General features: G+C 42.1%; 1 protein-coding gene across 1 annotated transcript in view; it reads right to left on the bottom strand.

The window, feature by feature from the left end:
• PDZD8 (PDZ domain containing 8) overlaps positions 1-21,464 on the bottom strand; it is a 255,486-nt gene that overhangs the window by 184,284 nt on the left and 49,738 nt on the right. The window lies entirely within an intron of this gene.

The following is a 21,464-nucleotide window of genomic DNA, read 5'->3' as shown; positions in this document are numbered from 1 at the left end:
GGGAAGAATCTGTTCCAGGAAAGCTGAAATATTTGCTTGTATATGCTAATAAGGAAATAGCTACTTTGTTCTCAGGGCTGATCCTGCTGGGAATGGAGCAAGTGAGTTCTGTTTACTCAGTGAGGCTGATGGCTTGTTTTCCAGCTGGGTACAAAGAAGGTGTCAGAATTCTTTAGGAAGAGAAGATCTAGGGTGTGGGCAGAGCAGTCCTGTGAGAGGAACTCTAGAAACAGTTAGTCCTGGGGAGAAAGTTTCAGATGACCTTTTCTTACTTTATTGTTAATTTCAGTGTTAAATTAAAACCGAAGAAGAGGGTGATTTTGGATTCTACATAATGTGTATGCTGTGTTTCAGAGCAGAGTGGGAAAGGCATCTGTTCACAGGGCCTTTGCGTGCTACCGCAATGCAAACAATAAATAATTTTAATTCATCTGTAACAAACATTAGCTTGAACTTCTCTCCACAGAACCCTGCAGCTAACTGGAATAAGAGGCCTAATTATTGGAACGTGTATTTCAATATGTTTTATTTTTGTGTTTTTTTCTTTAATTGTTTTATACCATAAGCCTGCTCTAGAAATAACACTATTAAAGTTTCCTTTCAAAACAAAGATCAAAGAGACAAGCAATTATTTCATTATCCTTAAAGAGCTCATAACATAATGAAAGGAATGTTAAAAATAAACTAAATGGGTGTTTTTAATTGAAAGAATGTATCAGTCATGATGACTTTCCTCTGGGAATAAAATTTATCCAGGATTAAGTTTTCACTGCTTTGAATATATCATGGATTCTCTGTTTCTAATAAATAACTATAGGAGGTTTTCTCGAAAAATAATCTAAGGATGAAATTAGCAACAGTTGTATCTGCATGCAAGTAAATGCATGGGATTAAATGCTAGCTAATAGAGAACAGGGAAAAGTTAGATAATATTGGGCCCAATTGTTCCCTCTAAATCTGTGTATGGAGTGTACTCTGGACTCAGAGATCTTGCCCTTGTGCCACAGTATGAGGAGGGAAGGTCACTACTATTATGACACCACCATTTCCAGTCTGCTGAGGTCACTCTGTAGGACCAGGGATCTGTGCATTTGAGTGCTGCAAGGACATGCATCATCCCTGACACCCAATAGCAAACCTGGTGTCAGGCAGGACAGACTGGGCTGTATTTATGTTTTATCAGAATCCTGCTGTGCTTGGGAATGCCTCTTCAAACAGGGTTACAAGGGAAAACACTGGATGAGGAAATCCTAACAACATGGCTTTAATGTAGCTATGTTGCCTGCCAGGGGGCCCTGAAATCACTACTGAGATATGTTTCTCCAGCTGAGTGTGTGGCTCCATGGAGAGCTCCATGTATTTGCTTCTTTTAGAGAAGGGGGTAGGGAAGAAAGCCACCTTCACCCTCAGTGACGATTTGAAAATAGGTCTGTACAATTTATGAATTTGGTGTGAGATTATGACCCCTATGTGTCATGCTACCAACTCCATTTTGAATGTGCAGCCTTTTGGCTTCTGGAATCGGGTTGCCTAGGCAGCACTCTCTTGGGGCTCATCAGGGCATGACTCACCCAGCTGCAGATCCCAGATGGTTGGGTGATGTAGTGCCTTAGCCCTCTGGCTATAGCACACACAAGTGTCCCCTGCCCCCCCCCCCCCCCCCCCCGTCCCCTCTCCAATCCAAGATATTAAAATCTAAAATAAAAGGATTTGTCGCCAGGACACTGCCTCCTATTCAGGGCTTGTCTCTGTGCAGCCAATCCTTTTTGTTAATCTTCCTGGGCTGCACCATCCCATCCACTGGGAGGCTTGCCCAGGTAGCAAGCTGTCCCAGGCTTTTGGCTGGAACCAGGCCTATCTTGTTGAGGAAGATGCAGAGTCCTGCTTTCCTTCCTGGTTAGCCCCTAACTGAGCTGAGTCTCTTCCTTTTAAGTTCTCTCTGCACGCCTCACAACTAGTACAGGTGTAGTGAGAAGGGGCCTATTGTGTCCACAGGCCTTTGTTAACCCCTCCCTGGCTCCTCTGTGGAAGAGTGGGTGGGCCAAACCTGAGGGATGCTGCAATCCCATGCAGCAGGCCACAACACCAGAGCAGGGAGCTGGGCCCAGCCCCGCAGGACAGGATCCACTGTTGTGGAGTGAGTGTGGGGGTAGAGGCTCGCTCTCTAACCTCTCTCCTCCCCAGGCCTCACCTTTCAGCACCCCGACTATACTTTTGTGTATGTTGATATAGAGAAAATTGCATTATTTTGTGACCTTTCCCTAACTTATTGCTTTTCCCCCACACCTCTGCTGTGAAATTTACTAAAAAAATTCTGTGCTAAAATTGTAGCCTTACTCATGAAGCAGGGGACTCCTGGACTACCACCCCGGACCCAGATGTTACCCCATGGACTCAAAAGGGATGGGTGAGCTAGTGAAGGTCATTCCAGTTAGAATGTTTATTGTTTTGTATGATCTGAACTCTCTTGTGCTTTGTATCACTAACTAAGAGAGTATAAATGTGTTAGACTCTATGCAAAGTGTGTGAATGTATGTTACATGCGTTCAACTACTGCATGCCCCTGAGAGAGTTAAACTGCCACCAGAAGCTTCGTAAGTGGGGTATCGCAGGGGTCAGCACTGGTCCTGGAGATGAGGAGCTCCGTTTCTGAGACGGGGTAGCAGACCCAGAGTCAGTGCTCAGAAAATGTGCCAGAGAGGCCAATGGAGGAACCAGTGCTACAGCCTGCTGAGGCTCCAGAATCTTGAAACACCTGGGGATCCAGAGCAGCAGAGGCTTGGATTCCCCTCCCTGCAATCCTAGTGGGTGGCCCAGAGGAAGTGCTGCTCACGAGGATCTGTGACACCCCTATCCTATCAATTGAAGAATTGGAGGAAATGGAGAGGATCCTTGCAGAGTTTTCCTCTCCTCAGCCCCCTTCTGTAACTATTTCTACAGGAGGGGGAGATCTGAAACATTACTTTTTTAAAAAAATGTTTCAGAAAAAAGTTACCCACTTCTCCCTGTGACTGATGAGTAATTGTGTGCTTTCCAAATCGGGCACAGACTTGGCCATGGTGATCCATGCATCTGTGAACTCAAGTCTTGATTTCTGAAACTCATTATATTGGATTTTGTAAGAGCAGTCTGTCAGAAGTACAACTACTGGGGGACAGGGACAGAGGTGGAGAAGAATTATAATGGACACTTTTGTGGCGATAGTTCTCTTCCAAATAACTTAGAAAAAAACTGTACAATTAGGAAATGTATAATGAGAAGACCCCTTTCCCTCTAGGCTACCTGTTCCAATCTAACCTAGCCTGCTAGTAACCTAAAGTTATCTGACAGCTGTTTGGTGACCTATCTGAGGAGAATTGGGGTGGTCTCAGCTGAGCTCCTAGGAGGCACATATGCCATAGATCACCAATGCTAGAACTGACACCAGTTGACCTCCTTACTGACAGTCTCAGCAGAAAAACCATGGACTGAATGAGCCATAGAGGGTGAACTACTCTATGTGACCTCTATATGTGATCCTTCCAAGATAAGGTTGAAGTACCTTGGCAGGGCAGAATGGGTAGGGTACTATGAGACTTTCATTGCCACTGCTCAGACTGTAGATGTTCTGTGGATAAAAAGAGGCCTAACAGTCTGGTTTCTTTCACAGAGCACAGAAATCCATTTAAAGAATAGGGCTCAGGGGGAGTGATCCTGTGTCCACTCCAAATTCATCCCTCTTTAGCACCAGTCAGCTGATGGCAAACAGGTGATATTAAGCCTCATGTATGTTACCATACCATATCTGTACAATCCTACCAGAGCAAGAATGGAAAATAAGAATGGGAAAGAACGTGTTGAAGAAGATTGAGTATACACTTAAAATTTAGATCAATCTAGCAACATTGCTTAGGGGGTATGAAAAATTGACAGTCTTGAGGTCCATAATTAAAGCTGATCTACCCCCACTATACAGGCAGCTAGGTCAATGGAGGAATTCTTCCATCAACCTAGGTACCACCCCCCAGGGAGGTGAATTACCTACATCAATGGAAAAAATCCCTTCCATCGATGTAGGAAGCATCTACTCTACGGTGTGAAGATTAAGTAAATAAAAGAAGCTTTAAGGAAGCTCTTTCTATGTAGAATCTAAGTTATCAGAGATTGAAACAGATGTGAGAACAGCTAAGGTAGCATGTTATGTACCTAAAAGTCTCTTCCAAAGACAGGTAGCCATATTTTCAATAGAGCACCGCTCCCATTTTGTCACTCAAAATGAAGTGCCAGTGGGAGCTGCTGCATACTGAGCACTTTTGAAAATCTGACCACCTCATTCAGGTGCCTAAATGGGTACAGCACTTTCTTTGACAAAGTGGTCCAGAAGGCCCTATTCCACCCACTGAAGATAATGGCAGAACTCTCCCTGGTTTCAATGGGAGCAAGAGCAGGCCCTAACTCTCAGAAATAGCAGCATGCTCATTACCTCTGTATCCCAGCATGGCATTTTCACTGGTCTGCACAGTTTTTGTACCTCTATAACTAAATTGGATAAGGGTATGATTTGTTACTGAAATAGTAATTCCCATGTCAACCCTAGTGGATGCATTTGTACCAGCCTAAAGGTGCCTTCTACCAGCATAATTTCTTCCCCTTCTCATATGGGAAGAAGCTATCCCAGGATAAAGCATTGTTAATACTGGTATAACTATGACCACACTAGGGGCAGTTGCACCACTTTAACTATTCCAATATGTATAAAGCAATGCAACTTTCTAGTGTAATCAAGGCCTTGTACTGCAAATCAAACTTTCCATCTCACCGTTACAATTTTTTGCTGTGTTCCTGTCTCATACATCATAGAGTTTAAGGCCAGCGGGGACCACCAGATTATGTAGTCTGACCTCCTGCATATCACAGGCCTCTAAACATCACCCAGCCACCTCCACACCAAGCCCAACCACTAGAATTAGACCAAAGCATTACGGACCTCAGGAGACTAAACTACTGTGTGTCAAGCAACGAACAGGAAGGACTGAAGTACACCAGTGCCTGAGGCCCCTGCAGTGGTAGGGAATTGATTGAATGAGATGTACCCAGATGAGGAAGTCTTGCTGGATCAATTTTTTTCACATTTTAAAACTGTTTTTTAATAAAACAAAATAAATAATAAAACATTTTCATAATAGCTTAGCTTGGAAGATGAAGTCGCATGGGCTGCCAGAGGATCAGTAAGGACTGGATATTGGCTGTAGACAGTGATAGACTTGGGCTTTTGAAGCTAACCAGTAAAAATACTAAAACAGGCAATTCTGTCATCACATAAGAGACAGCTTTCAAGTGTACTAAATGTCTTTCTAGTTAAAAAGTTAATGGAAACCAGTCATGGTGATAAAATCTGTGATTGTCTTAAAGAAAAGGAATTCTTGGTTTCTTGTGGTAGAAAGAAGACTGGAATTTAAATTCTTGAAATGTTCCTATTTTGTTTTTAATTTTTCTCATTTGATAAAAAATGCCAACATTTTTCATATTAACAATCTAATACAGGGAGGGAAAATCCACATTTCAATAAAATAAAAATATCAGAAAATAATACAAAAAACTCTCAAACTATGGGGGAAAGAGGAAGAAACAAAACACACACAGAGCAAAAACAGACGGCAATGAGAAGCCAAAGAGAAAAGGGCCAACACAGGAATCTCATTCGTGAAGGCTGATAAACACAGAAGAGGAGAAACCAACACTCAAACCACTTACAGTGCAGCAGGACAAAAACCCCCAAACCCAGCAAACAGGCATAGATTGAAGCTAGAGATAACACACAGAGTACAGAAACATTCTGAGATATGGGGAGGGGAGGGGGGAATAAAGAACATCATCTGTTTGCATAAAGAGGAATATAAAATGACCAAATGTGCTACAAGACTGCAGAAAAGGAGAAGATACTAAAAGGAAGAAGTTATGAAAATGAAGAGAGGGAAACCCTATAAAGTTGATTTAGCTTCACAAAGTATTGAACATTTTAAAATCTCTCTATATACATAACCCATCTTCGGTTGTACCATAACCTATTTTTCTTATTGCAATCACTTTATCGGCCAATTCTTACATCCTCAGATTGTAAATTCTTTGTTCTGTTACTTTAAAAAGGGGGCACTATTTAAAAAAAAAAAAATAAAAAAACACCAGGAGAGGAATGATTAGGACATAAGCTTTGTTTGGTTTTATATTACATTGTACCACTTGATAGAAAAAAATAGTATGAAATTAGATGATTCTTCATAAATGTTTAAATTTAGCAAGTCCACTCAATTTTGAGCATTTAATATAGCCTTTATGGGATTTAAAGGTTAATGGACAGTGAATCATTATTATAAGTGTAATATTTTTACACCTGGACTCTTTTATAATATTGTTACTCCTATGCAAAAGTAAATGTCAGCAAAAGAAGACATTCTAAAAACGAGCTTTTAAATAAATGCACTATTGCACAGAAGAGGTAAAATGGTGATTAAGTACTAGTCACACCTGAATAACTAAAGAGCTTGTTTTTGTAGGAAAGCTCTCTTGTTTTACTAAAATAAAGAGAAAGTATCAATTACAAATAGATTATTTTAGAGGGTTTTTTTCTTGGTTTGGTGTTGAACTACAAGGAGAAGCTGGAGTTTGACAAGGATGACGCTATTTTAAAAAAAATATTACCAAAGGAGGGTTCGCAGAGATGAAATGATATAGAAGAATTCCTGAATGGTCCAGGATCCATCACTCACTCTCATGGGGCCAGGTACTGCAATGGGCAGGATCCCTCTGCATGGGCAGACCCCTCTGTCCAGACATAGACCCATTCATTTCACTTCAGTTGTAGCACTGGGGCAGGGATTGGAAAGTCCCCATTGACTCCTATGGATGCAATTTTCAAAGCACTCAGTGATGGCCCAACTCTGGTTTGATTTCAGTGGAAAAATGCCCATTGACTTTAATGGGAGCAGAACTGAGTCATCTCTGGAATACATTTGAAAATCCCAGCTACCAGTCTCAGTACAAATAAATCCAAATACAAGTGTTTCTTAGGATTCTAAGTAGCTGTAAATGGGGAAACAAGAAGGGTTTATAGCTCACTCACTCGGTGCTAATCCAAGGTTTATAATTTATCTGAATAATTCATGAAAGAGTTCAAACTCTTAGGCGAAAAACCTTGATTTTCTAGAAAAATCTACTCGTTTCTCCTGGAAAATGGCTTACATTCTATAGCTTCTTTATTTGCTATCACCTGCAGTTGTTACTATCGTATTTCCTCCTTGTTCAGTTTTGTGTCCATTCTCTACAGTTGTTCATTAGATATGAGAATTATTCTAACAGAGAATTTTTAAAAAAGAAAAAAGGTTGTTCCCTCAGTCAGGGCCTGATCCCAAAGCCCAGTGAGGTCAATGGTAGTCAAAGTAACTGACAATGAGAGTCAAACTAATTGAAGCTAAATATTTTCCACAGTAAAGTAAAATAACCCCAAGCAAACAAAGATTCCTGTAGATGTTTTTCTAAGAAAGTAAAACATCATTAAGTTAACTTTCTTTAGTTAACACAGTTATAATCACATACTGTTATATAAACTTTACACAGTATAGTATTTAATCTTCCTAATACGTAGCATCTTAGGCTGTCTGTTGCAAATACTGTTTCTTACTGCTGGAAGCTGGGGGTTCCCCCTTAAAAAAATACAATCTCTTTGTTTTTAACTTTTGGAAACGACAAAGAAAAAGGCTCTGAAGTAAAAAACAAAGAAAATACATAAAGAGACACATGCAGAAGGAAGTGATGTGAGAGGAGCCTTTAATAAGCCAAATAGCTTTAGTCTAATGCATGTTCATGCCTTTGTTAATTTAGCTGATGATTTTCAAATGAACGTGCCCCGCTACCCCCATTTTACAGAAAATGTAGTTACTCTCACTGCCTGCCCTCTGCTGATTTGCTGTGGGTGAGATCATTGGAGATCACTTAATCTGAAGGGGGAAATAAATCCTCTTAGTTTTTTTCCTGAAAGCCATGCTGAATAGGCTAAGCGTGGCAATCGCGCAGGGGGGACAAGAGTTTTGTGGCAGATTTTCTCATGCTGCAGTCTCCACATTGCTCCCCCAGCTGCATGAGAACAACTCGCACTCGTCTAGCTTAAGCAAATCTTCTGAGGACTGATCCGAGACATTTTAATAGTTGTTGTTGTATCTGTACTGTACCCAAAGGCATGCTAGGTGCCTCATACAGCAGACAGATAGGCCCCGGCCTCAAGAAGCTTCTCCTCTCGAGTTTAGACTTAATAAAACGAAGGAGAGTAAGTAAAAACAAGAGGGAGGAGTTGGACAGGGTCACTTAGATGAGAGGCCAGTTGGCAACAAACTGGCACTACTGCCAATGGAGTGCTCTCCCTTAGAGCTGGCTAGCAGGGCATTGCTGTTCTTTCCCAATAGCAGCTAGCCAGCAAGACAAAAAACAGAGCCAATTTGCAACTGGCCTCCGTTGTGCAAAATATAACAGGTACAAAATGAACTAGTTCTGTGACTGGTGGCCTGAAAGTCTAGCCTGGGAGTTTTAGTCATGGTGCTGAATCAAGGGAGATTGCTGGAGACCACATTGAGCAGCGAGGAGCTGTTCTGTTCACAAATAACATAATTTAGTATGATTACAATAATCCACTTCAAATCAGTCAGGGGAAAATGTGATGCAAAACTAGGCCAAAATTCCATTTTGCTCAGCTACAGTTTGTTTTTTTTGGAAACTGTTCAATTCAGTGGGAAAAGTACCGTATATACTCGTTCATAAGCCGAATTTTTTTAGTAAAAAAGGGAAGCCTCAGAGAAGGGGGCCAGCTTATGAACGGATATAGAGAGGGGGAGACGCAGCCCCTCCCCCCAACAGAGGGGGCAAGTAGAGGCAGCGCAGCCAGCGGGGCCAGAAGGGAAGAGGCAGGGCCAGAGTCTCTCTGCTTCTGGCCATGCTGCTCTCCCCCCAGCCTCCGAAGCAGCTGCAGCTCCGGGGCTGGCAGGCTGCAGCCGCGCCACGCGACCCCGCCCACCAATGCAGGCTGTGGCCGCACAGCCTGGCCCGGCCCGCCGGAGCAGGCTGTGGCCGCACTGCCCGGCCTGCCAGAGCAGCTCCTGCCAGGCCAGAGACATCCTCTCCTGGCCCTCCCCAGCTAAGGTGGGAAGGGATGGGATGGGGAGAGCATGGGGGTCCAGAGCTAGGGCTGAGGTCATGTGGGGGGTGGTCATAGGGGTTACTCCCTTGACCCCCAGCTTCTCCCCCCCCCCAAATTTCCCTACAAGTTGCTGTCCCGGCCCATCAGGGTAGCAGCTGGTGCGCCAGGACACTTTGTTTACTTAGGTTTACCTCCGTGCCTGCCGACGCTCGAGGTAAACAAAACCATCTTGGCCTGCCAGCGGCTTATCCTGATGGCCCCGGAGCCAAAGTTTGCCGACCCCGAATTATAGGGTCGGCTTCTGAATGGGTCATAAAAATTTTCCATTTTTACGTATCCGTCTTGGTGGGGTTGGCTTATAAACAAACCGGCTTATGATCAAGTATATATGGTAGCTTTCTTTCTGGTTTATTAACTATACAAGATCTGTCATTGTTCAAAAGTTACCTTCAGTATATTAATTCAGGAAGCTGCACCTCCAACTGCTGGATTTTAGACAAGGAGGAGTTCCCATGGATTGGAATACATTATTGTTCTTATTTAGGCCCTGATCATGGAAAGGGGGCTCTGCAGGGGTCCACCCACCTGGAATTGTTTACAGAATGAGGGCCTATGCATTTTACAGGCCATCTCAGCGTATCTCCTCTATGGCTTAAACAGTCCTCTGTTTCAATTTAAAGCACACAACACATTTCAAATACTTAACCCTTGCACAGCCTTTCTCTATCATTGCTGTGGCCTATCCTATCATGACCTACTCTCTTTCTATGGAGAATTTATCCTACTTTGGGCTCCAGTTTCCTAAGCACAATTTTGCGCTTACAATTAAGTGCTTGTATTGTATTGATCCTAATTCAAGAAGGAATTTTAAACTAAATGGCAACTGGTAGTAGCCAGACCAGGCAGCTAGTAACAGAAAAAAGTGTGTGTGTGTGGGGGGGGGGGGGGGAGCGTTGTTTTTTTATTAACATGCTTGACATCTGTGCAATGACAATGTGTTTGGGAACTTGCTGAATGGTTACTGTTATCTAGCTCTTTCATGATCACCTGTTTAACAATTTGGTGTCTTCAAATTGACTTCCTATATGTTGTACGACTAGGGTGATAGTGACAGATAGCAACTGTGAAAAAACGGGACGGGGATGGGGGGTAATAGGTGCCTATATAGGAAAAAGTCCCAGAAAACGGGACTGCCCTTTTAAAAACGGGATATCTGGTCACCCTATGTATGACTGAAAACTATTTAACATTTACCTATCTGTGACTTAAGTACGAAGAAAATGAAACTGCTGAAAACAAATACTTTTATACACAACATATCAACCCGTTGGACTCACTGCTACAAGATACAGAGGCAACGAGCTTAGAGGGACATTATTTAAGTGATCACTCTCCTTACAATGTGTATGATAAACACCCATTTTTTTCATGGTCTGTGTGTATATAAATCTCCTCACTGTATTTTCCACTTTATGCATCCGATGAAGTGAGCTGTAGCTCACGAAAGCTTATGCTCAAATAAATTGGTTAGTCTCTAAGGTGCCACAAGTACTCCTTTTCCTTTTGCGAATACAGACTAACATGGCTGCTACTCTGAAACCTGTCATTATTTAGATAGCAGAAATATCATCCACAGTTATACAGATTTATTACTATTATTTGTGACTTCTATTATGTTGAAGGATCAGGCACTTATTGTGCCAAATGCTATACAAATATATAGTAGGAGATAGTCATTGCACCAGTATAATTTATGACAAGATGCAACAAAAGTACAATGAGCAAACGGAGGGGAAAAGGGTAGGGAAGACAGGGGTAGCAGCAATATTAACATGCTATATAGCCTAGCTATGTGCGCAATTGATGGTTTTGAGTCTAAAAGTTAATAAGAACCAGGCAGTAAATTAACACATAAGCATGTTACCGCATAATTGCCCACTGGATGTGTATGGGGGGAGGGGGGTTCTGCAGGGAGATTGACACTTTCTTCTGAAGAATTTGGAACTGGACACTATCGGAACAGGATTCCAGTCTAGACGTACCCTTGGGCCCATCTGGTATGGCAATCCTTATATTCTTAAGTATATATTGCTCTTCCGGCCTCCTTTGTGGAAGAGTCTCTCTACCCTTAAATAAGCCCATGTTGGAAAAAGTTCTTGCTACAGTCCTCCAGCAAAGTGAGGATCATATCCAGTCACTGTAGAAAGAAATCTGAACTAAAATTGGTTTTTGATTAAAGAACTGTGTACAAGGCGGTCTTTAACAACATAATGCAGTGAAGAGCATAAATGTTATATTTACAGTACTTGAGGAGCAGCTATTGCTGCAGGCTCAAAGAAACCAGTCCCCAGAGGTTTATTTCAACTAATTAATACATTTAAATTTTTAAAATATTTTTAAAACTCATCAATATAATCCATATTTTATATACAAAGCACCTGTGTCTATGCACATCTATAATAACCCCAAGAGGGCACATAACAGTTTGTGCTGAGGATACTGCTTGACCTTATTGGTGTATTATGTGTCTGTATTACTGCAGTGCCTCAGAGCCCCAGTCAGAGGCCCATTGTGCACGGTGCTGTACAAACACAGAACAAAAAGACAGTTCTTGTCCCAAAGAGCTTCCAGTCTAAATATCACCTTTGTCCATTGCCTCTCCTTATTTCCAGCTTATTGTTTGTTGCTTTCTCCCACTGCCTCTTGTCTAAATCTTTAGACCAAGTTTTCCAGGGCAGGAACAGTATCTTTCTCAGGTGTCTGGCTGGCACCTAGCACACTTTTGGGTGGTCAGTGAATAAATAACAGTATCCCTAATGGAGCTTTATACCAGTGGTTCCCAACCTTTTCTCTGCCACGGCACATCTCAAGCTCTGGGGGCTCTTCTTCCCACCCTGGCCAGTGGCTGCAGGAAGGAAGAAGAGGGGCTGGTCGCTCACATAGGACGGGAGTGGTGGGAGAGAGGGAGACTGATTGGTGTCCCTGACCCTGGAGGAATCAGGGCAGTGAGGCAGAGGGCCAATCAGCAGGTGGCTTCCCCCCCGGTAGTTTTTCAAAAAAATTCTGCAGCACACCTGTTCGGGCCTGGTGGGACACCAATGTGCCACAGCACACCAGTTGGGAAACTGCTTTATACAGCTCTTTTCTGAGACTGGATTCTGATGGGCAATGGTCTATTTAGACTTTGATTGCTTTCTGGATGCAAACGTATCCATAGAATCTAAGGTATCACAAACTACAGGGTCACCAACAATTTTTATTTTCTCTACTGTTGTATAATTCTGTTGTGACCCCATGGAAGTGGATGCTACTGGGTGGCCTTCTGGCAGCAGCTTTGCTATAAAGCCATGTGAACTCACGCCCACTGAAAGCTCAAAAGGATTGTTTGCATTTATATGCTTCCAGGGGTACTTGTGGCACCTATTTTAATTCCTAAAAGCTTTGATTTTGGGGTACAGCAATGCTAACCAACCTATTTTTCAATATAGATTTGAAGTAGAGAGCTTGTCTGTGAGAAGGTTTGGATGTATTCACCCATGAATCTTTGAAACACTCCTTTATTTCCTGGCTTCCGCATTTTTTTGGCTGGATTTTAAGACCAGGTCTTTGATTCTCCACTTTGTCCCAGCTGCATTTGGATGGAGTGGAGGGAAGGGAGATGCAGGAGGATCATTGTGACTCCCAGATTCGGAGCTGTACCACTGAAAACTCAAAAGGCTTATTTGCATTTACATGTTTCCACACATCCCTCCTCAAAACTTCTTTCAGTTATTACAACCAGTTTGTGATTTCTGCCTTTCCCCTTCCAATTTTATTCTTGGGGATGCATCATCTCTGAAATTTTCATTTATTTTGCTAGCTTTTAGTCTGTCAACATCATCCCATTGGAAGGAAATATACAACCTGGCCCCACCTCTGACCCCATTTACACCTGTGGAACTCCACTGAGTAATGGAGCTAGCTCTGATTTAAGATGAGGTGAGATCAGAATCACCCCTAGAATACCATCTCTCCTGCAATGTGTAGCAATGGTGAGGCTCTCAGAGCATCTGGTTTCAGAAAACCCCACTACTGTAGACAATATATTAAACCTCGGCAAGCCTCCTTTCCAGGTTTCTGCAATTTTTCCTTCAGAAATAAGCACCCACTTGATAGTTAGGATGACAGAGTTCCTCTTTATTGTTCCAACAGCAGCTTGAACACTTACTTCCACTCAGACAGTAATAAAAGCAGTTTTGTTTCTGATGCTGTCACATACATGCTATATTTTGAATACATAAGCTCAATCCAGCCCTGCAGATGTTCCAGCATGTCTTTCTTTATTAACTGGACAACTCAATTTAGCAATCCCAGATCATATGACTAGTATGCAAGCCTCAGTAATACTGTGTTGATAGGTTCTTAAAGCTAAGGAATTCACCCTTACCGGTGAATCATTGACATTTTGCAGTTTTTCAGGGAACAACTTGAGAGTATTTTCACCATGATCCAGATTTCTCTGTCATGAAAGTTACAAACAGGATTTCTCCACTCACTCAGCTCCAATCAGGTAGGACAGGCTCAGTGCAAGCTATTCCCCTTTTACCTCCAGCTTTGTTTATTCCACTTCCTGTCCTTGATTTTCCTCACTGTGAAGGACTTCACAGTTATCTGCTTGTGTAAGCTTTCTCTTGGCCTTTTTCTGGGCACAACTGAGTAGCTGATCAGCCACATGATTTCTCCCTCTGCATTGCTGGCATTTCTGTCCTCTGCTTCCCTTTTGCTGTCCCTAAAAGAGCTGGCAATGTGCACCTCACTTAAGGAGACATTAACCTTTCCAAAGCATTGGAGTTAACCAGTTTATCACATTCCCAATTGAATAGATTAATACTATTAACCTTTTAAATTTAAAGTAGGTTGTACTTTCCCAGGGTTCTGTACTTGCATAACATTACAGTAAAGAGAAAAACAACTTTGTAAGGACACCATGGAGTCTCATAGCCAAGCCCTCACAAAATTCAGAGTGGCAAGACTGGCCTAAATTCTGCACTCATGCTCCCTGGTTCATACAGCATTCAGGGGCTTACTTCTGCAGCAAGATGGAAACACTACAACAGCTTCAAATAAACTGAGAAATACAGGATTATAGTGAATTAAATATGAACAGGACTAAAACTGTTGTCCAGTCCCTTGTGTCATTTGTTTTGGTATTAAATTCAGTTTTCTTACAGGTTTCAGAGGAGCAGCCATGTTAGTCTGTATTCGCAAAAAGAAAAGGAGTACTTGTGGCACCTTAGAGACTAACCAATTTATTTGAGCATAAGCTTTCGTGAGCTACAGCTTATGCTCAAATAAATTTGTTAGTCTCTAAAGTGTCCCAAATTTCCAGTTTTCTGCAGATTTTTGTTGATATTCATAGTAACTGCATTGCAGAAGCTGGAGATGTTGACCCAGGAGACTATCTTCAAGCTAATAATTTGATTAAATAGCAGTTCACCTACAATAAAAGCACACAGCAAACTTCTAACAGCATATAATAAATACATAGTAACACCGTCCAAATGCACTTTCCTTGTTTTAAAGAGGTCATAGGAAACACGTAAAAATAACCTCAACAATCCCTAGCAAATTTGACTTGCCTATAATACTCTCATATAAAATGTGCTCTATAAACTTTAACTATCCTAATTAAAGAGATTAAGAGTTCTAAAAATACATATATTGTGTCACTGTGACACAGCCTATAATAAAGGGCAGTATGTTATTGCGGCACCATAGAAGCAGCCTAGGGAAGAAACTTCTGGTGTGGGGAGCCACAATTCTCTCCCTTCCTTTAGGGAGGTAGTAATATTCTTCTGACCCGTACCAGTGGTAAATTACTACCCACCCTCCCCCATTGGCTCATCTGCGTTAGCTAAGTGCACTTAGGGGCAGAGCCAAGACTCTTCCCATGTTCTCCTCCTCCCTGCTCCTGGAGTGAAGTGGACAAGCATGCAGAGGTGTAATTCAGGTTATTAATCCCCTTTGGGTCCCTGCGCAGGTACACACGATGAGTAAAAATCTATCCCATCATAAGACTGTAGGGCCTAGGCCTGCTCCTTGATGAGACTGCACCGCCTCCATTGTACCATAGCAAGAGGTAGTCTTCAGTATTGCCAGCCCAGAGGGTGATAAAATCATGAGTCAAGTTTCCAAAACTCGTGAGATTGGCTTAAAAAATGAGAAGACCTAAAAATAAATGGGGGATTCTTTTTATTCACATTCTGACTTGGAGCCTTCAGGTACGCTTACATTTTCAAGCATCTCTCTAACTGAAACTTATGTTTTTGAAAGCTCAGATTCTCAGCTAATCACATGCCTCCGGGAGCTGGAGCTTTAAGAAAGACACCAAACATTGCAAAACTCATGATAAAATCATTAGACTTGGCAACACTGAGTCTCTTTTTTAGGAAAAGGATGTCCTTTCCAGAACATTCATGGATTTCTATAATTAATTTTAATTCACAATCTCTCATGATTTCACAAGCTAATTTTAATGGTGTATTAGGATATTGTACTGCAGCAATTTTTACTAGAGGTTTCCTATTTCTAGTATAGTAATGGAATATTTCTCCTCTGAACGTTTTACACTTTTTTTGCCAAGTTAAAGTAGAAAGAAAAACTGTGTAAAGTAGTCACTTAATACAAATGCCAATTTATCTTTCTGAAAACTTTCATAGTGTTTCCAGCATTTATAGAACAAATAAAAATGCAGGGACAATGGTGCTTTTATTTCATATGGCAGTGTCTGAAACTTTCAGCACCATATCATGACATATAGGGGCCTTTAAATCATTATGGCACCACATGCCCTTAATATGATCATAATAAGAGAGGCAATTAAACATACCAAGAAAGGCAGAAGACAATCTGGAATAAGAAAGTGGATGGACTCTTTCTGTACATGTGGACTTTTTCAATAATCTTGATTGATCCTGGTTACAAACATTGTTAATATAACACCTGCTGCACGTGTGTGTGAATTTTTTTCAGACCTCAGTCTTGCCCAACCATAAGACCTTCCTCCTCCTTCTGTAAATATTAGAAAATCAGGGCTGTTGATTTCAGTGACATTGTTAAAGCTTTGTGCTTTTCACAGGTCTCCATACTCCACATGCCAGATTGATTCAGAGCTATTTCTCTATACAGCTCAACACTGATAGATGGGAGATCTTTGTCAGCTCAGAACGATTTGTTGTTTCGATTGCCGTAGTGCCTAGGAGAAGCCCTGGTGCTGGACCTGGACCTGGACCCAAATCACGGTGCAAAAAGGCAGGAGCAGACCGCACCTTGCCTCACAGACACCTGCTCAGACTCCACTGGTTGGATCTCCACACCATGCTGGTCATTTAAGTTCCTTCCATCGACACCTTTACAGGTTTGTGCAGCAATACTACTTACAATGTCCCTTGTATCCTCTGTCCGTTCCCCAGTGCCAGAGGAGAAGAGCTCTCCCTTTCTAGGGAGCTCTGGGCTCAGCTCTTCCTACTCCTCCCTCCTGCACTTCCTTTGTGTGTCTTTCCGATCAGTCTTGAGCTGATGGGCTAATTGGCTCTTTAGCTCACACCTGACTAGATTATTAACTCCTATTACCCCAATCAGCCTACTTGAATTCTAACCCTTACTCTTACCATGACTCTCTCTCTGTCTCTAGATAAATCACTTAATTTCTGCCTTGGTTTCCCCTTCTATAAAATGGGGATCACAATTCAGACGTGCCTACTGTGTGGGGCTGCTTTGAAAATTGAACAGAGAATGTGTGTGAAGTCTTTTGAATGGAAGACATAGTTTTTAGCCCAGACTCCCTTTCGGCATAAACAGTTTTGTGTCTACAACTATCTGTGGGAGGGATTTATGTTATTTGGTTTTGGGTGTAATATGGCAGGTAGACATCATTTGTGTCCAGAAATAACTACAAGCACAAAGTGGAACCCCTGCTTATTTTGTACCCACAGCTGATAGGCACCACAAAGAGGCTGGGCTTGAAACTCTAACTCAGAAACACTACACAATTGCCAGGTGTAACAGTAGCCTGAGGAATCAGTGGCTACTAGCAACGATCATGCGAGAGAGGAAGTGACTTTTGGAACCCTGACCCATGTCAGATGAGATGACTGAGTCAGGACATAAAATTCAGTCTGTTATCAGCACTTGTATGTGTCACACATGGTACCTGGGAATTTGGACACTCAGATAAGTTCTCATATATGCCCAGCACAGGGTCCCATTGGTTTCAGCTGATCCTAAAACATCATCCACTGACCTGCCAAATGAAGCTGATGTTTTCACATAAACATCCAACTGTGAAAAACATTCCTGTTAGGCAGTGTTAGGTTTCTTTACTCAGGGCATGTGTGAGCCTCACTGTCAGCACTTACCTGGGATCATTTTCTTTACCTGCCACCAAGAAAACACAGACATATGTGAGACACAACGCAATAAAAACTGACAGTAGCATAATGGAACTCTTCAAACATCCACATTCCGGGTAACACTTTTTCCTGCTTCCTAGCTGAACCCTCCACATCCAGCCCTTCTATCTCTTCAGAGATGTCTGCTTTTGTTCACTTGCTCATATTGAGATTTCAATGGAAATCTTTAGTCGCCACGTGCCAACTAACGTTTACCTTCCTCTGGATGACTTAATACTTTATAGCACTCTACCTTTCCTAAGTGCTGTACAAACAATAATTACTCAATCCTCACATCACCCCTGTGAGGGAGAGAGAAGTACTATTATCTCCACTTTGCAGTTAGGAAAGCTGAGCATGAGAGGGTAAGGGACTTGCCCAAGGCTACACAGCAAATCAGTGGCACAGCCTGGTTTATTACTCAGGAGTCCTGGCTCCTGGTCCATGTTCAGTGCATTAGAAAAGTGGTGCGCAAACTTTTCCAGTCACACCCCCCTTACCATGCATGGAATTTGTCATGCCCCCACCCCATTGCCACCCTTACTTCTGTGCTGCTGCTGGCGGCGGCTCTGCCTTCTGATCTTGGCGACCGAGGAGCGGCGGCTGCTGGCTGGGGCATTCACATTGTTTGCAGCATGGGAGGACTATTTTTTTTTAATCCTGCTCCTGTCCTGCCCTGCAATACCCACTCTATTTTTATCCTGCTCCTGCTATTATGGCAGTGGATCCTGTGGGACCCGTAGGCTCCCTGTTTCTTTGTGCCCGCCCCCAGAACTTCTTGTACCCCCCAGGGGGCACCCCTCAATTTGTGCACTGCTGCATTTAAAGCAGACTTTAATGTACATATATATTTTTATTTTGCTATTTTTAGAACCAAGAAGGGCCTCTCTACTCTGTAGACACCCTGAACATTGAACAAAATACATAACCAATTCGTACAAGAACAATAACCCCAGCTGGTAACCCAGCACCATAACAATCAAACACACCTAAGACAGCCAATAATTTACAAAAGAAATCTCCCGCGCTCTTCTTGACACCACCACACCTAACACACACAAAGCCTGGACAAATAAGCCTGAAATCCAACTCCTCACCAAAGGACCAACGTGCAGAGCTGCCGTACTGCTACAGCAGTCCCATTGATCCATCCCCAGCCCACCCTCAAAGTAACATTTTTATGGTAGACCCCCCATGGACCAGTGCAGAGACTGGTTCCACAGCACGCAGGGAACGTGCAGACGTGCCTGCCCGACTACTCATACACGTGACCCCACTCCCATGCATTCCCTATGTGAGGCTTAAGTGGTGCAGAGGGCCTTTCTTTTGCCAGCCTCCCATTAAGGGAGTGAATTTCACCCTTTGTCATGACAGCCCTGTGATTGCTGCTGACAGATTAATCCAGCAGTGATTGCATGCAGGCTGTAGAGGGCTGCATGCCTGCACCCTTCTTCTGACCATGGGCCATGTCAGGGGGATGGCATGTGGGATTTTGAAAGTGCCCCATTTTGCACATGTGATGTAGAGAGCATGGCTAGAAATATGTCTTAGCTGCCCCCTCTTGGGAAAGTGGATTACCTGTGCTGACAGGAAAACCCCTCCCATTGGCGTAGGTAGTGTCTACGCTGAAGCACTCCAGTGACACAGAACTTGCTCTTCAAGGCTTACGTAGGTGTGGCTTTGACACCGGAGCTGGGCTTTTGGTGGGCAGATTCCCCTGCAGTAAGCTTTTGCCAAATAGCTGACGAAATCCCTGCACACCTGCTTCCTCCAAATCTTTTGCACATGGAGAAGTTCTAAAACTGTTCCCCTCGGTGATATCTACTAAACAACTGTAGCTGCTAGGCACAGATTTCTGTGGAAAGGCCTTATTTCAAATAATTTGCCAAGAAAATCCCATTGAGACAAAAATGTCATTGAGGGTGAGTATACAGGCAGAAATACATATCTGTGACATTACAAATAATAATTCATTCTTCCTTGGAAATACAAAATATCACACACATGGCAAGATGCTCCTTCACTGGCTGCTTTATCCTGCTGAAAAGATTTCACTTGACAATCCAACAACCTTCTACAAAAATTTCTTTGCTCAGCCCAGACGTTTCCCATCTGCTGTGGTCTGGGCAGGATCCATTAATATTTTAACCGTCTTGGCAACTATCCCACTGACATGTCCTGACAAGGCTAAAGCAAAATGGTGAGCTGATTTCTCTCTCCCCCCTTCTGGCATTCTCAGACTTCTCTAATGATTCTTATTATTAATAATAATATTTGCATTGTAATGATGCCTAAAGCCTCCAGTCAGGTCGAGGGGCCTCAATCTGGGTTTGGTGACCCATTGAGCGAGACACTGTACACTAGGGTTGGTTAAAAAAAAAGTCCCTTGCAAATATTTTTAGTAGAAAAATTGGGTTTTTGACTAAGCAAAAAAAAAGTTGTGGAAAATGTCTGCTTTCTTTTATCAGAAAACTAAAAACTTGAAAAAATATCAGTTTTCAGCAGAAATATTTTTGGTTGTCAGCCATTTTTAGCTGAAAATGTTCAGTTTTTGAGTGAAATATTTCTGGTTCTGCCAAACAAAAATTGTTTTTTGATGAAAAGTCAAAATTTTCTGTAGGAACAAAAAATTCCATCCAGTTCAACTGTACATGCATATATAATAAAAAAAAGATGGTCACTGCTTCAAAGAGCTTACAAGCTAAGTAATCTTTAAGCATCCTTAAAAGCCTTGGCTGCCATATAAGTCTTTTTGACTGGAGTCAGCCTCCCTTACATCCTTTTTTATAGTCCAGATATCTCTTCAATTCCTGGCTTTATGATTATAATCTCCACTGACTTTTGCTCAGGATTATTCATGGCAAAGGAGGCAGAGGGCATAGTTTACATGTTTTGACATTTGTCTCCCTTATTCTCACTAAGAAAGTCTTTTATGGAATGTTATAGTCCATCAGGAGTTTGGGCTTGTTTTTTGTTTGTTTGTTTTTGTATTAGAGATGAGCTCAAACTACAAAACACTCATCCAGATTTCAAACACTTTAACGCCTGGCATTGTTTGGATGTGGAGTTTTTATTTAGCCCTACATAAAGATGGGCCATTTGCAAAATTTGGATCCACATTTGGAATTTAAACACCTCCGAGATTTGGAAATGTATGTCTCCCATGCTTTGGTTTGAGCTCATCTCTATTTAAAACATATTGTCTTTACTTTTGAGAGGACACAATGGAACCAATATTTCATAATCTACAAGGGAACTTTCACCAGAGGTTCTCAAAATACTTTGCAATTAAATCATTAAGGCTAACAACAACACTATCAAGTTGGGGAGGGTTATTTTCTAGCTAAAAGGTAAATTGAGATATTGGGTGACTTGCTTGTAGTCACATAACAAAGTTACACAGATCTGGGAAAGGAATCTAGGAGTCATGACTCTCTAATCTCTTGACCACAGCTTGTTGTTCACATATGTCCGTCATCACAATTTATCCACAGGCTTTCACTTTAATCCAGTCAATCACATTGACATCCGCAGCATTAAATTACTGTTCAACATTTTTAAAGAACATAAACGCTTCTTGCCTTTTCCTTTTTAAAAAATCTTTGCATGCTCTAAAAGAAATTAGCAGGTCAAAATGTATAATCTCATGGGAACAGAATACAGCTCATACAACAGGGAAAATGGTTGAGTGGTCCCTAAAATAAGGTCAGGTTAAAATGATGATTGCATTTATTGACACCTGCATTTTCAAATATCTATATTAACCTTGGTGGCCTCCTATATTGGGTGCCCAATTTGAGACATCTAATTTTCAAAGGTGCTGGGAACGCCGGCTGAACTGAACAGAAGTTGCTTGGCATCTCTGAAAATCA

Source organism: Lepidochelys olivacea (assembly GCF_965140295.1).
Source record: "Lepidochelys olivacea isolate rLepOli2 genome assembly, chromosome: 7".
NCBI classification, from domain to species: Eukaryota; Metazoa; Chordata; order Testudines; family Cheloniidae; genus Lepidochelys; species Lepidochelys olivacea.
This window is presented reverse-complemented; position numbering and strand designations above follow the sequence as displayed.